Source organism: Ctenocephalides felis, unplaced genomic scaffold (genome assembly GCF_003426905.1).
Source record: "Ctenocephalides felis isolate EL2017-DRISC unplaced genomic scaffold, ASM342690v1 CF-g0.4_SCAFFOLD_01886, whole genome shotgun sequence".
NCBI lineage: Eukaryota > Metazoa > Arthropoda > Insecta > Siphonaptera > Pulicidae > Ctenocephalides > Ctenocephalides felis.
The window spans coordinates 69991654-70008539 of record NW_020538040.1 but is presented as its reverse complement, the minus strand read 5'-3'; the positions used below and the strand labels follow the sequence as shown (position 1 = coordinate 70008539).

Here is a 16886-nt window from a genome sequence, read left to right as displayed (position 1 = left end):
AAAACCGATAATACCGGTAAAACCGGTAAAATACCGATGTTAGTATTATTTAAAAATATTTAAACAAAATTGGAAGTTACAAGTGCGAATAAAAAAAAAACCTAATATAAAAGCAAATAATAAAAAATTATATATATATATATATATATATATATATATATATATATATACGTATACATACATAAAGCGTGTTTTTCAGATGGCGAAACATTTATGATAAAATATTCTTGGGCATCCATCTAAAAATTAAAACAAATTTAATAAAAATGTTTTGCGTGCAGTTTTTCAAACGGTCAACATGCTTTGATTAATGGAGCTTTTGTAAGTCTTTCCATCTATTTTATTCTAAACGTTTGGTAGTATAATAAGGACATTTTTTTTTAATAAATTTGTTTTAATTATTGGATTGGATATATATATATATATATATATATATATATATATTTTAGATGCAGCTATATAGTACTTACCTGGGTATCCCTGCGTTGGTCCACTTGTATGCCAATCATATCCATTTCCATAATAAGCTGAAAATCAATGTCTCCATGTTAGTATTGTAACTTCGATTTAGAATAAATATATTACAAAACAAGAAACCTAATTAATTTGTCTTAATATTTTTATATTCGTTAATATTTTTTATATTTAATATATTAAAAGAAATATGGTGTAAGAAATGAATTTTATGAAACTGATTTGATTCTGATTCTGAATGCTATTTTTGGTATTATATCCGAATGTAATGATATAAACTATATAACATGTAATAGTATAATACCCAATGGTAACCAACTTATGTTTCAATCAAGAAAAAAAAAACTAGTGGTGTATTACATCGTGTCTTAAGGAAAATTGCAGGAACTTTCCGTATCGTATTGAAATTTTCGAGGAATATTAAATGTTTTCAAATAGATTATTCTAAATACTATAAAACTTTCATTATTGTTGTTTCATAGACAAAATATATGAGAGCTTATTAATTGGACGACGACATTTATATATGTTTACAGAAAAGTAAATAAACAAAACTGAATCAATCGGATGAGAGCGTGAGCTGTATGGAGTCGAGTATGCATACTATTAGAACCGACAACTCTTTGCAGATTTTTATACCTGAGATGCCAAATAAAGAAAAAACTCATGCTGTCGAATTTTCCTGTACTTGTCTTTTCACTTTACCCATGCTTCGATGGGTAAAGTGAAACTGATAATGCTTGCAACTAATAATGTTTTACTCTAATTCGTAGTCACATCATATAATATAATATATCGAAGTTTTATTTAAAGAACAGAAACTGTCAGTAAAAGTAATAAATATTAAGAAGCCAAAACGATGTGAAATATCGTGATTTTGCGAGAAACTTCATATTCCTCATATCATGCATACTCGATGCCCTACAGCGCCTGGTCCAGATTTAAAATGAGAGACATTCAGAAGAACAGTCTAATATGTATAAGAATTATATATACTAAATTGCGAAGATAAAATTATTTATTTGAGATATATAAGTGAGCTTTAGAGCTTTTGCTAGAATTAAATTTAAAATCCGAATTATTTTCTAAACTCAAAAAAAAAATATTTTCCTAAAAAAATCGCAAGAAGAAACTTTTTTGAATCATTCAAATCGGATGCTTAGTTATCTCAAAAACTGCCATTTTTGCACTTTTAGCTCTGTTTCTCCGAAACTGCTGGAAGTATCTTTGCCAAAAACTAATCGCTACGTATTCTTATCATCACGAATTGGATGTTTTTTGAGTCATTCAAATCGGATGCTCTGTTTTGCAAAAACTTAAATTCCACTTTCGGACTCTTAGCTTCATATTTCCGAAACAGCCGCACCGACTTTTGCTAAAAACTAATCAACACGTCTCCCTATTAATAGAAATCGAATGCTTTTTAAATCATTCAAATCGGTTGATCCATGTGCCCGAAATAGTGATCAAAAACTCCATACATACATATATACATCAATTTTTTCTAAAGTAGGGTAGGGCGGGGCTAGTTAAGCAAATTTTTACTTAAACGGATGTAACTCCTCAACGAAAAGTCTCAATAAATTGCTATACGGCTTAATGGATTTGTTGTTTATTGCGTAACAAAAATGTTAATACTATTTTTTGGTAATAAGTAAAATTTAAAAGCTATAGCTGTTTAAATGCAAAAACTCAAGTATGCTCAATGTACCCCATAGGTGAGGCAAGTTGAGCACTAAGAAAGTATAATGAAATCATAGGTTCAATGTCGATTAGTGATGAAATAAAATAAGTTTTTAATAACTAGTTCTATATTTATAGTCTTTATTGACAGAGAAAACAAAAGTTATAGTAATTTTTTTTGAATAATTAACCAAAAGTAGAATCAACAAAACAATATCGTATCTTAGGAATTATTTTATCATTATATTCATTATTTTATTATTTTTTATATTTATATTTTATTATATTCATTATTTCTTTATATTATTACTCATAGACTTAGCTTAAATCTTAAAAATAATAATTAATTTCTGGAAGTTAATAGTAATTGTGTTAGTGACAGAACAAGTTTAGCAACTATGCTCAACTAACCCCAACTCGGAATTTCAAAATAAAAGTGAGTTTATAAAAAAAACCGTGAGAATTATACCCAGAATCTCTGTGCATATTAAAAGTACTATAATTATATGGAAGAATAACATTTACCGGATTAAAATTAAATAATATTTGACTAAACCAGACGAAAATTTATGATAAATTACTTTTTTATTTTTTGGTCTCAAAATAAAACGCCCGTGAGCCTCACTCATTTGTCCAGGGGCCACTAGCGATCGCGGGATGTTTAATTCTCCCAAACCTCTATCTTTCCGCCATATAATGCCTAAACGGATGGTGAATAGTTTTTGAGATATTTCGATTGCTCAACTTGCCCCTATGCTCAACTAGCCCCGCTCTACCCTATGCCAAAATGTTCAAAAACCTCTGAAACGTGAAGATATACAAAAATTTTCATTTTCGATTTTTGGACGATTACTAAAACTTGTCCTACGGGATGTTGAAAGTTTTCTTAATCTAGAATAGCCTCTTAAATTAGCTTAACACGCTTCCGAATAAATTTCAATAAACATACAATAGTACGAGATCTTTAGTGAAAGTGCTCCGCTCGCACTTCTTTTGATATTATACTCATTCTTCTTTATCGGAGGCTTCTCCTAACGAAGGTGCACGTATGTACGCATCGGATCCATGCGTTTCGTACGAATGCAATTAGAAAATCTCAATGGACAATGAGCTTTTAAACATAAATGCAATACACATGTGTGCAGTAAGTCATTATTTATTGAATAATGAAGTGAAGTGACAAGAAACAAAGTCCACGATAGGCGTATCTATTCCAGCGCTCACATATCATATGGCGCGGGCGTGGTCACATGTAATTAGGAACCGGAACGATGAGCGTTCACGCAGCGTGACGTCACTCATTAGCATTACAATTTAACTCCCACAACGAAGGAGATGCGAAATATCATTGACTAGAAATTATTCAACTACTAAAGGCACATCGCATTTGCATGAATTGTATTATTCCTTCGGCCTAGATGAACAACTCAATTTTTGACGGGCGTGCATTCAATACAGACTATCATGCAATGCTGAACAACGAAAATTTCATATTGCATCATATCAATACTTATGTAGGTACTGTTTATGCAATACTGGACATTCTATAAAATAGCACAACTGTTAACCATATGCAATCTGGCGGAAAATATACTACAATGAGACGATGCTAATAGTGAGTACAAACAACAATTATACGTGTATAGTTTTTCTATTCATCAAATTCAAAATTGTAAATTTTTTTAAATTGGCAATTTTAGAAAATTCCGATTTTTTTTATTCATTTATTATTATACAACAATCAGAACAGTAATTACATTCTATGAGCTTTGCTTATGTATATAAACTAAAAGGAACGAATGAATAAGAATAAATGAAGATAATAACATAAGAATAGTAACTAATAATGATAATAATATATAATAATAATAAATAATAAAATAATATAATAATACTACAAAAAATATAGAAATTGTTCCATTAAACAATTTGCTACATTATGATATTATCCATTGGTGAAGAAAATTCCGATGCGTGAAAATCTATGATCAGTAAAACATTTTCGAAAATTACTTGCACCATTCGACAGCAAAAAAATCAGTGATAACGATAGTAAAAAGAAATTTTAATTTTAGATTTATAAAGCGGTTGATGCTGACTGTACGTATAGTTAGCACCGAATTTGGCCCTACCCATTTAATTCTAGAACGGAAAGAGAAAAAAAAATTAGATTACACCAATCGACAGCAAAAAAAATCGCCAAAAAATCAAGTCATATCAGTTTTGCCAATTTCCACCATCGCGGTGCTAACTATACACACGTAGAACAATTGAAGTTATTTTAGTTACAAGTATTTAAAAGAAGAAATACGGTAGAGCAAAAATCAAAGGTTCGCGGGTAAAAAGGTCCACGACCATTTTGTTCATCAGTCATCGCGTTTAGGTGATAAATGTCTAAATTTGTCTAACACATCGTCTAAATTTTAACAAAAGTATTTTTTCATTGTTGGTCTTATTGTTTTCAAGCAAGGTTAGGACACCTGAATAATATTTTTTTAGTATAGGTTTTCAATTGCTTTATAAGTTGTTTCCATTTATTATAAACTTCTCGTAGGGTAAGTTATAGTAATCGCAAAATAAAAAAATCAGAAATGAAAATGTTTATATATCTTTAAGTTTCAGAGGTTTTTAAAATTTGGCATGTTTTAAAAAATTGATATATGTGTGTGTTCGATATTTCGTCTCTACACAGCTAACGCATTGCGATTGCTTTGAAAAAAATTCAAAATTTCCAAAATATTTTATTAAAACAAAAATCAAATTTTTTAAAAAGGTCAATTTCTTTGAAAGTTCTCAAAAATATATTTCTTTCAAAGTTCTAAAAAAAATTTTATTTAATTTATTTTGGTACGAGAAGTTCCAGAAAATTTCCATAAGGCACGATTGCCATGCACCATTAGTTTTTATGTTGAATTCAACTTTTCTCAATCTAATTGTTAACCTCTAAAACAGTTTATATGCGATTGAGGTAAGATGGTCCACCTTTTACACTGGCGGGGTGTAAAGAAAATAGTAAATAAAAATCTAAAATAGGTTTAAAAAGCAATTTTGCAACAGAAATTGAATTAATAGTTATTAATTTCTGATGATGAATTCTAATGTTTCTAAAACAAAGTTTCATACAAAAGTTGTATCCAATATTGTGCCCATTGAATATGTATTTCAAACCGAAGTTGTATTTATCCCATTTGTAAATAGTGTATTTAAAAAACCAATGAGTCTAATTATAATATATTACACAGAAACAAAAAAAAATAACCAAAGCAAGATTTATGAAGTTGTAAGAGTTTTTGTGTTAAAAAACACACATTTCGATTATGATTTTTAATTTTGTTGTTCGACCTAAAAATTACTGCACTGCGTCGACTGAATAATAAAACTATAATTCTATAAAATCATTTTACAATTGAAAATAAAATTGTCGATCTTTTTGTTTTCTGGTTGTCCCATTTTATTCCGCCTGTGGGGTAAAAACGAACTATTGGTGTCTGGCATCGTATCTTGAAGCAAATTGCTGGAACTTCATGTACCGTATTTAAACATTCAATGAATAAAAATAATCAATATTCAATAAAAATTGATCAATGATTAATAACAATTGTTTTAATATTTTCAAATATGTGGATTAGTATAGATACTATAAATTTCATCGTTCGTATTGTATATACCTAATTATTTATTATACCTAAGTATTTATATTTGCGCGACCATGTAAAATTAAACCAAATCCGAATGTATTCTACTCAAAATGCTTCCAAGGATGATATCTCATATTTGATAACATTAAATGAACACATTTTGAAATATAATCACAAAGTTAGACATTTTTTAAAAATGATTCTTTAATTCTGAAATTTTAGAACATTTTAAAAAATACTGAATTGTTCAGAAAAGATGAAAAACAAAAAAATTTGAATACTTTACTTTTTCAAAATTTTGAATCAGCTGAACCTGTTTTGTCCAAAAACTAATTATTTCTTCACACCTTTAACACTAGCAATATGAGTTTTGAATCATTCTAATCGGATGCTTGTACTCTCAAAAACTTAATTACCGTCGTCAATACGAATGTTTTTTCGAACCATTGAAATCGTTTGATGCGTGTTTCAAAATCGTGGCCGAAAAATTGTTTCCAAAACATACACAAGCACATAAACATACATCAATTTTTTCTGAGGTATGCCATAAGGTTCAGAAACCTTTGAAATGTGAAAATATGCAAAAATTGTCATTTTCGATTTTTTGCGATTACTGTAACTTACCCTAAGGGAAGCCAAAAATACAGTTTCACAATTCGTTATGTATTATGTAATACGTACAAAAGCGATTTTGAGAGAATAGGTAGATAAATATCCAATAAAAAAACAAATATGACAATTAAAAAATAATGCAACTTGTGCAAGCCAATTTAAAAAAAAATAATTTCAAACTTGAATTGATTTCAACAAAAAAGTAAGGCATTGGCTATTGTTGAATATATACATATTCTTGTTAGATAATTTTTCGATTATTTTACCGTACAAAACCGTGCTACAAAACCGGGATAATGAAATAAAAATAAATTCACAGCATCAGTTACCATTTTGGATCTATTATTCAATAACGTATAAAGCACATGAGTAAGATTTATTGTTGAAATAAGTAAATTAGGGTTCAACACACGGATTCAATCATATTTCCTATAAAAATTGCACATTTAGGAAAGTCTTAGATTATGATAAATACAACATAATAAAACAAGTTTAAAGCATATAAGTTTCAAAAAAAAAAATAGAATTTTAGGATTACCTGTCACGATTTGCACTATTACTGGATAGATGTGTACGGTTCGAAAGCAGCAGCACAAAAGAAACGCTCGCTGAACCAGCCCGATCGAGAATGCATAAACAAAGACACGTTAAATTTTAAAACACTAGATAAGATGTCATGAACACTATTTACATTGCGATTAGTCCCTCTGTAGGTGTAAGTGTGAACAATTTTGACAGGTGATCAATTGTATCAAATCTCAAATGTGCAAAGTGACCTTGTTTTGGTGACTGCTCCAGATCATTTAAAATATTGTATTTAGTTGCAGTTTTAATTTTTACTTCATTATATTTTTTTCTATAACTATTGTTTCTATAATTTTAATTATCATTTTTATTTATTTATTATTCTTATTATTATTATTATTATAGTTAGATAGTTATTTTACTTCACATTGTAAATTTATTTGTTTAGATTATGTTTTCACTGTAGCGCACAATACTTACATTATTCTGATAGTTACATACAAATTTAATAAAAAAAATATAATTTTTATACATACATTTTTTGCAATTATAAAAAAAAACACTTTAAATACAAAATCACATAAACCTATATTGAAATTTAAACCAGTAATCATTAATAAGAATATAATTATTAATAAATTTCTAACCATGGTAAAAATAATCACTAAAGAACGTAACCAACTACTATTAACAGAACAAGACATACGAAATTAGGAGGCGTCCATTAATCACGTGATCGATTTTTTAGAGATTTTTGGACTCTCCTCCCCCTTGGTGATACGTGGTAATATTCAAAATTACTCCCCATCTCCCCCAAACATGAGGTGTATTTAGTCACGAGAAAAAATTGTAATTTTTTTTTAATGTTTGGTTTTTTGAAATTCAGGTAAAAAATAAATACACTTGATATTTTGCTATACCCCTCCATTTCCCACGTGATTTTTTGTAATTTTATCCCTCTGAAAACATCAAAGTGATTGAAGGACGCCCTCTTAATAAATACAAAAATAATCATGGGCTTACAGACACATATTTTAAATATAGTGAATGTGTATTCGATCGCAATCATACTTTATATATTTTTTTCTCATTATTGAGGATGTAAATTTATATTTATTTTATTAGAACCAATTATATTTATAATATGTTGTTGTAAGCCAAAGCGATTTTTGAGAGCATAAAGTTTGAATTTCGATATCAAATTAGTGTTTTTAAATAGCCACCTTGTAATAAATAAAAAATAAAATTTATGATTTATGCAATGAAAAACTAGTTGAAAGTGGCATTTTGCATCAAGGCGAGATGCAAAAACTTTCCGATAAGTGTAATAATTAACTTTCAACCGAAATTGAGATTTGGATATTTAGATTAAATGCTCTACTGTTTATTTCAAAAATAATGTTTTCGTTTTCACTTAAATCTGAACATTGCGATTTCCAATTGATTTTTCACAAACAGATTTAAATTATCTGTAATTATATTAATTATATTGCACAGATATATGCTTATATATCCTAAATTTGTAGCTTATTAATCTAAATTTTAATTAATTTATATAATTGAACTAATTTGCATTTATTGAAAAACTTCGAAACATTTTTTTGAAAAAAACTTAATAAATGATTTTGTGAAATATTAAGCCACCTGCTATAAGAAAATACTGGTAAGTTTACATATATCACGTACGTAGTTCTAGATATTATTTAATGATTTGAATGAGCATTTTACACATTTCTTACAAAACTAGAATTGTTTTGTAGACTGTTCATTCATTAATTGCTAATTCCAAATTAATCAAATCGACATTCGATACAAATTTTGATCATCACATTTTTTCAAACTTTGATGAATTTTTAAAATTAAACGACTTGTCGTTGGGCCGTAATATTTCAGTATTTTCTATAGGACCATAAAATATATATATATATATATATATATATATATATATATATATTGCCAAAAAAGTTTCATAAAAATCTATCATTCCCAACCAACATTTTTGACATTAAATTATTAACAACATTATTGATTTTTTAAAATCGATTAAGGGTTGTGAACTAAAAAACGTTGACGAAACGTTTTACACTTTTTTGCAAATTACAAAGAAACGGCTCGGTCGATCGTCGCGCAAAACTGATAAGCACTAGTCGTCATTGAGACTCATCGAATTCGTTTTTGAGAAAATGTCAATTTAGAGTAAAAAATCTGTTCACACATGTGCCCATAATTATGAAAGTGGTCTAAGTCATATATTTCTTGTTTCGAGATATTTAGTGATTTGCATTTGAATAAATTAAAAAATATTTTCACATTATGCGGCATTTTAATTTTTAATTTTATTAGTTTTAATTAATGGAAATTTATTATGAATATGAAATTTTGTGTAAATTTCATACGATAATATTGTTTTTAAAGGACGAATTGACTTAGACCATTTTCAAAATTAACTGAATGTCCTATAAATGACTTAAAGCAATAAAAAACTTTGAGTTTTATTTGTAACAATAATTTTATTGAAATAATTCGTGAGCATTTAATAATTATTTTTAAACGGTAATCCAATTTTATCATTATTTCGAGTATTTAAGATTCTTAAAATGTTCCTGAAAAACTGGAGGGTTGTACGGTAGTAAACTCATAATATCTTTGTTTTTCTTCCGATACTGGTCTAATGCTGGTGTATAATAGAAGTAATTTAATATTTCCGTATATTTTTGGTCTTTGTCTTTTAGGTGAAAGATCCATAACGCGAAATGTAGAATCATCTAAAGAAGTTTTATAAAACATAAAATTTTTTATAATGTTCATTTTTCAAGAATCTCATCCATTGAATTTGTAGCCAAGAGACAGATTCGCCCGCGGTATTTTTTACTATTCTTGTTATTGTATCTTCTAATGATTTCGTTAAAATAAAATCCGTCTGCGACATTCGCTTTATCGAAAATGTATTGCTTCTTCTGCACTTTTCTATCTATCAATCATATTTCTAACAATAAGTAATTTTCTTTTGTTATTTTCATTTCTATCAACCCAAAATCACGATCATTCTGTAGAAAAGAATGACCTGACACCAAAAATTTTTGACTTAGACCACTTTCATAATTAATACTAAATGAATTCCATATAATGTTGAAATTACAACCACTATCTAATGGTTCATTTTTGACAATTTCGTAAAAATTACATTGAATACATTTAGTTTAAACTAATGTGGTATGAAATAACTGATAAACTCTTTATTTTTTAATTTTGACTTAGACCACTTTCATAATTATGGGAACACATACTTTTTTTTCCAAATTTGGTCTCATTCGATTCAGAATGGCTTGAAACGTTGAGAAAACACAAAATTAGCGAATCGGATTTTTTATGAAAATAAAAACTTCTTCGGGTAGTTAAAAATAGCAAAAAATAGCTACAATGACAAATTATAGCTGAGAGTTTTACTGAACATAGTAAGATAGCTATTTGTTTGATGTGTGTTATTCGTTATAATTGGTTTGTTTGTTTTTTTTTATTGATATTTTATTTTCATATATCATTGTCAGTCAGGCAGGAGTGCCTGGTATAAGAGGTTATGAAACAATTTTCATATTTTATATATACATATCATTTAGGTCTATTTCAGTATACATTAATAAGCCTTATATTTAAAATATTTTTAAGTATCTCTTCAATCTTGTTCGTCTTCAATTTCTTTATTGAAGTTATTGTCATCACTGAGTTTACAACATTACCACCTTATTATTATATTAATAGAGCTTCGTTTTTGGACGGCAATTCTAAATTTCTAAAAGACTCAACCATACATCCAAAATATATAATCCAATATACTTTTTTCTCCACATATTTATATATCAACTCACAAGAATCACATGTTTACACATCATTAAACTTCGCATTGATAGGCTGAAGTTTAGAGTCTAAACGAGCTCCCTAAAATATTATGGACTTATGAAAAGTGGTAGAGATGTATTGACTTACAATTAATTCACTCGGCATGATTTTTAAGCATTCTATATGTCGAGATTCTAAATATGGCTTATTATCGTGATTTAATAGTGTACATTTCACATTAGCCATTAAATCGTCTGTCACAGACATTATGAGACACAATTAATTATCTTCATGAAATATATAAGCATCGTCAGACATAATATTTCATATTAGAATGCTGTTACTTACCAATATATCTATTACAGCAATGTTACAGAATTTGTTGAAATTTGTTGCTTAATAAGATAAACTATATATATATATATATATATATATATATATATATAAGCAATTAAAAACAGTTTTCAAAAACTAATTGCTTGCATAACTGTCAATATAGAGTGCAGCTTAGCACTCCACTCTTTTTATATATGATATCCATTTACATACATTTGCTGTCTGGTCTGTATTGGGTTTGGTACTTACTATTTATATATAATTAATAAACCCTAAATTAATAAATGAAAATTACATTATAGTTGTTTTTAAACATTTTTTTCCACATTTTTATACAAATTAATGAAAAACTCTATGTCTGTGCCTTAAGGCAAATTGTTGGAACTTCCGTAATAAAATATTTGAGGGATTTTAAATATTTTGTGGACTTTTAATTTAAAATCATTTCTCGTATTTCTAAGAAATATACAAACAAAATTGCAAAGTTAAAATTGTTTATTTCAAGTACATAAGTAAGCTTCTAAATTTTTTGCTAGAATCAAGGTTAAAATCCGAATCAATTTCTGTATTTAAAAAAATATTTTTTGAAAATTAAAAAAAATGAAAAAAAAATTTTTGCCTTTCCCTAAAATTAATTATTTCTTTACACTGTTAAAACACAAAGAATATATTTATAATTCATTCTAATCAGAAGATTATTTCTTTCAATACCTTCTATTTCTTTTAACCTATGCGAAAAACTAATCAGCATATCTCCCCGCCAATACGAATCGAATGTTTTTTACATCATTCGCATCGGATGCTTCGTTCTCTTAAAAACCATCGTTTTCGGCACTTTTTGCTCGGTATATCCCACATGGGTGAACCTGTCTTTGCGAAAAACTAATCAACATGTCTTCCGATCAGTGAGAATCGAATGTCTTCTTAATCACTCTAATCGAATGTCTCGTTCTCGCAAAAAACAAATTCCTATTTTGCTAAAAACTGATCAGCGCGTCTGCCTGTCAATAGGAATCAAATGGTTTAAGAATCCTTCAAGTCGGGTGATCCGTGCGCCTGAAATCGTGGACGACAAATTGTATTCACACACACATACACACATACATTTTTTCTAACGTATGCCAAAATGTTCAGAAATCTCTTAAACGTGAAAATATGTACAAATTTTCATTTTGGACCATTACTATAATTACTATAATTTACCCTAGTGAAACGTATAACGTTTCAATATATAATGATTATTTTAGAATATCTTTTATTTAGTGAAATAGAAATTTTAAAAAATGTGCAATTATTACAGGTAGTTGTAGTGGAAGATTTTTATTGATGATTAGCGCATTTATTTATATATCGTCTGTTTCAAAGTCTTCTAAATATTTTGGCATATCTTAGAATCAAAGGATGTATGTGGGAGTGTGAATGTATGCAAGATAGTATGTATGTGTGTATGTATGTGTGTATGAATGTGTGTATGTATGTATGTATATGTATGTGTGGATACAATTTTTTACCGATGGCTTCGAGAACACGGATCAACCGATTTGAATGATGAAATATGAATTATTCAAAAAATATTCGATTCCTATCGATGGGAAGACGTGCTCATTAGTTTTTGGTTAAGGTTCATTCTGATGCATAACAAATATACACGTCAAACACAAAAATTTTCTAATACTATAAGACGAGTATATTCGTCAAATAAAAATACATTAAGCGTCACACTCATGCAAAAATATTTACAACAATAGTTCAATTTCAAGTAGTTGTATTATATGAAGGTGTGATTCTAACAATTGTTACAAGTATTGTAATATCTACTTGTAGTTATTTAAGTACGTAGGTACGATATTCAAGTATTCAATTCGAAACATATTAATTAATTGTGTGTTTTTTTAAATGTAAAGTAATACATTGTTGAAATTCTTTCTGTGTGACCTGGGAAAAGTGATTATGAATGATTCAGCACAGCCTCCGAAGCAAAAATAAATTAAGTAATTAAAAATATCTCTTACAGTTTGGCCGCGAGAAGATTTTGTAAAAGGCAACTGGTCAAGCGACGTAAAGCAATACAATCATCATATATTTAAGAACGCAAATGCGTATTGCCCACACGTACGCACAATTGTTTCATGGTAATTTTCAATTACTCAGAAACAGACATAATATAATACACTAATGTATTTTATTTAATATATTAAATATTTTGCTTACTGTATCATTGTAATAAAACCAAGGTATTATAAAAAACCAAGCTCTCGACGTTAACGATATAAACATAATATAATTATTAATATTTTACTATAAATAAATGTTGCATTTAGAGCAATGAAGCAAGTCATTTTAATTTACATCGTTTAGTTTTTCCGTCCAATGTTTCTTAGGTGTTGTAATTAAACCGATTAAAATGTAATCGATTAAATTTAATATTTATCATTAATTTTCAAGACGTTCATATAATTTTTTCTTATATATATATATATATATATATATATATAGCTGGGCTTGAAGGACCGCGTTTAAAAAGTTCGACCACCGATATCTCAAAAACAAGTAAAGTTAAAAATATTTTAACAACAATATTTGAAAGTAGAGGGGAAAAGAGGTAGAACCAGCAATCACCAACTTCATTCTTACGACGTATCTATCGGGAGATAAACGGCAATTTTTGAGAATCTATAACATTATATGTTTTCAATTGAAAATAGCCCATTTTGCAAACAAAATTAAATTATTAAATCAAAAAGGCCAATTTTACAATAGATAAATTAAATAAATGGTTATTCCAACTCTGCTGATAAATATTAGGGGTAAGTCCCGTAACGCCGGACGGCACCAAGAACCGGATACTCTATTTAACACGTATTATTTAAGCAAGTATAAATCTTTTCATTACAAAATACAAGTGAAAGGGGCACTGGAGGCACACAGGTACATAATCACGTGCCAAGCCTTGCCTGTGACGCACACGGCCACGGCGAGAGCAACCCTTTTCTGTTTTAGGCGCTAAATTACGGCGTCACCTAAATATCAATGGAAGTAATTCTAGCATATTTATGCATTTACATTTGAGTGACATTCAATGACAAAAGTAGTACTTGATTGTTATCCGTAAAATGGTAGAATATTATTAGACATTTTGAACAATTTTAGTAGGTGCCACCAAATGAACGAGCATGCCTGTCCTTTAGCACCGGACACTAAGTCGTCCCTTAGTGCCGGACAGTAAACATATTGATATTTCTTGTGAGAATTTACGTAGTTTATTCCAATTATTTAATTTTATTCTGTATGAGTGCTAACGGTCACTATATACCCACATTTTTCGTATTTCCTAGTCAAAGAGAAAAGCTTATGAATGCACCAGCTGAGAGCTTCGGTGTGGCCCAGCCAAAAGGGTGGATGAATAGTAAATTTTTTTTGCAATATCTAAGAATATTTGTCAAAGACACATGTGCAGACATTTCAGAGCGTGGACATGGCTACATATGTGATCAATGCAGGTTATTTTGAAATGTCCGGTACTAGATGCCACTGTTTAAAATCATATTTTTTGATAGCAAAGTTTGATTGCTAGTTTTAATTATTTTTTAGCAAAGATTGCGGTTTTGTTAATTTCGTTTGATTTCAAACTTTGTTATCTAACATAAATCATAATTTAATAAACATTTCGTAAAATATTTTTTGATTTATTTATAAATAACCTTAGGTGTCCGCCACTTGGAGACTTCCTCCTAATATAATTCTGACGAATACCAGATCAAAGTTGTGTACCGTGTTATCTCTGTAAAAAATGCACCCATGAAATTTGTATTTTGCACTGGTTGAATGATGTAGCTATTATTTTGTAAAATCTCTTTGAAATTAAAATAAGACATTGGATCTGTTTGCCCCTTGCCGTTACAATTTACCGCACCTATGGAGTAAAGAGGACCAGGATACAAATTTTTGAGAAACAGCAAAAAAAAAACAAATTTCTACAATGATGAATGACCTGAGAGTTTTACGGAACATAGTCAGATAGTTGTTTGTTTGATAGATGTTATTTGTTGTGATATAATTGGTTTGGTTTCACAATATAATTGCTCAAAGTCAAATTGGACATATATATATATATGTATATATATATATATATATATATATATATATCTTGATAGTTTTTTCGACGTTGAAACATATTTCAAAGTAACTAGCAGCCCATTCGTCGAAATAAAAAGGTAATAAAGTATTAAAAACTTTTATTTATACGTTTCGACACCAGATGCGTGTCATCATTCAGCAACACCAAGACAAAAACAATAAAAAAAAGTATTATTTTAAAAAATTAAACTTGTAACATATTAGAAAAGAACATTTTTTTGAAAAAAATAATGAATAACTACAAAATTAAAAACATTTTGAAAAAAGTTTTGAAATGTAACTTTATGACGCATGAAACACGCCCATATCAACTGTAATCTTTAATACTTTATTACCTTTTTATTTCGACGAATGGGATGCTATTTGAAATATATATATATATATATATATATATATATATATATATATGTATTTATATGTATAACTAATGAGTGAGTTTCAACTGTAATATGCATATTTGATCTGAGCAGAAGATATAGATGTCTATTATAAATGTGAGTCTGTTTTGCATGTGCGAGCATCCGAGAGGAGATTTATGTCGCATGTGTTTAGCCTGTGACGCAAAACTAGATCACTTTCTCTCGGCTCGGACTGGCCGCTGGCCGCTGGTCGCTGCTGGTCGCTGCTTGCTGCCCGGCATCTGGTATCTGGTATCTGCTATCTGCTATTCCGACGGCAAAGCCAAACTGGTATGGTCATTTTTATTAATACCGTTACAACAGTAGTTTTAAACATACACACTAATTATACGAATCTCCTTGTTTTTAATCGACACTTTGCGTTTTGTGAAATGAATATTGTACGTTAATTGTGCTCGTATCGGTACACATTGTAACGTACAGCGATTCGTGATTTGGACCAGTTTTACATGAATGAGTGTAATTTTTTATTTGAATTTACGTTATCATATATGCATAATGCTTAATCAATCCGGAATATATATATATATATATATATATATATATATATATATAAAGAATAAATTCTGTGTGCAAAAGCAAATACATAAGCTGCGTTACGGTGTGAATTAAAAATGGCAAAATATTGTCTTCTTCCTTTTTTTGTATTACAGAGCCAAGTAGTTTATATATATTTCATAAAATAGACGATGTCACAAAATCTTCATTGTAATAAAAGATTTCATAAAAGTTTATATTATTTCGAAATTGATTTATTAATTCATTTTACTTTTACCTAATACAGGAGAGACTGGGTACAGGTACAGCAATAACTTTGTTAATTTGTCAGTTTGCAGGAAAAATAGTAAATTAAATGGTAATTTGAACATTTGTCTACATGGAAATACTTAATATTGTCCTTAAATACGATCACATGAGATGAAGATGAAGAAAAAGGCGAGTGCCCCAACAATCCACACCCCCAGGATTATGTAAAGTATAAAAGTAGGTTAAAATAGTAAATACAAACACCAAAATAACTTTTATTGTCAGAAATTTATAAAACAACACAACATTCATCATTTCAATTATTTAAACATAGCTTATATATAACAAAGCATAATTTTTTAAACACTGTTAAAAGAAATCTTCGTAGAACCTTTACTTTTTCTCAATTTTGTCTCAGTTAAGTTAAAAATTAAATCCCTTACAATCTTCACCCGAAAAGGACAAGAAATACATGTCA

At 28.6% G+C, this 16886-nt stretch overlaps 1 protein-coding gene across 2 annotated transcripts in view; it reads right to left on the bottom strand.

The window, feature by feature from the left end:
- Nucleotides 1-16886, bottom strand: part of LOC113376615 (MDS1 and EVI1 complex locus protein EVI1-A-like) — a 236656-nt gene that overhangs the window by 187020 nt on the left and 32750 nt on the right. The window contains exons 1-2 of one of the 2 annotated variants that reach the window (XM_026616602.1): nucleotides 6946-7051; nucleotides 471-527 (exon numbers count right to left, since the gene is read on the bottom strand). The gene's annotated coding sequence lies outside the window, so the exon portion shown is untranslated. Of the gene's footprint in view, nucleotides 1-470; nucleotides 528-6945; nucleotides 7052-16886 lie in introns of those variants that run through there. The other variant, XM_026616605.1, reaches the window with a different exon arrangement.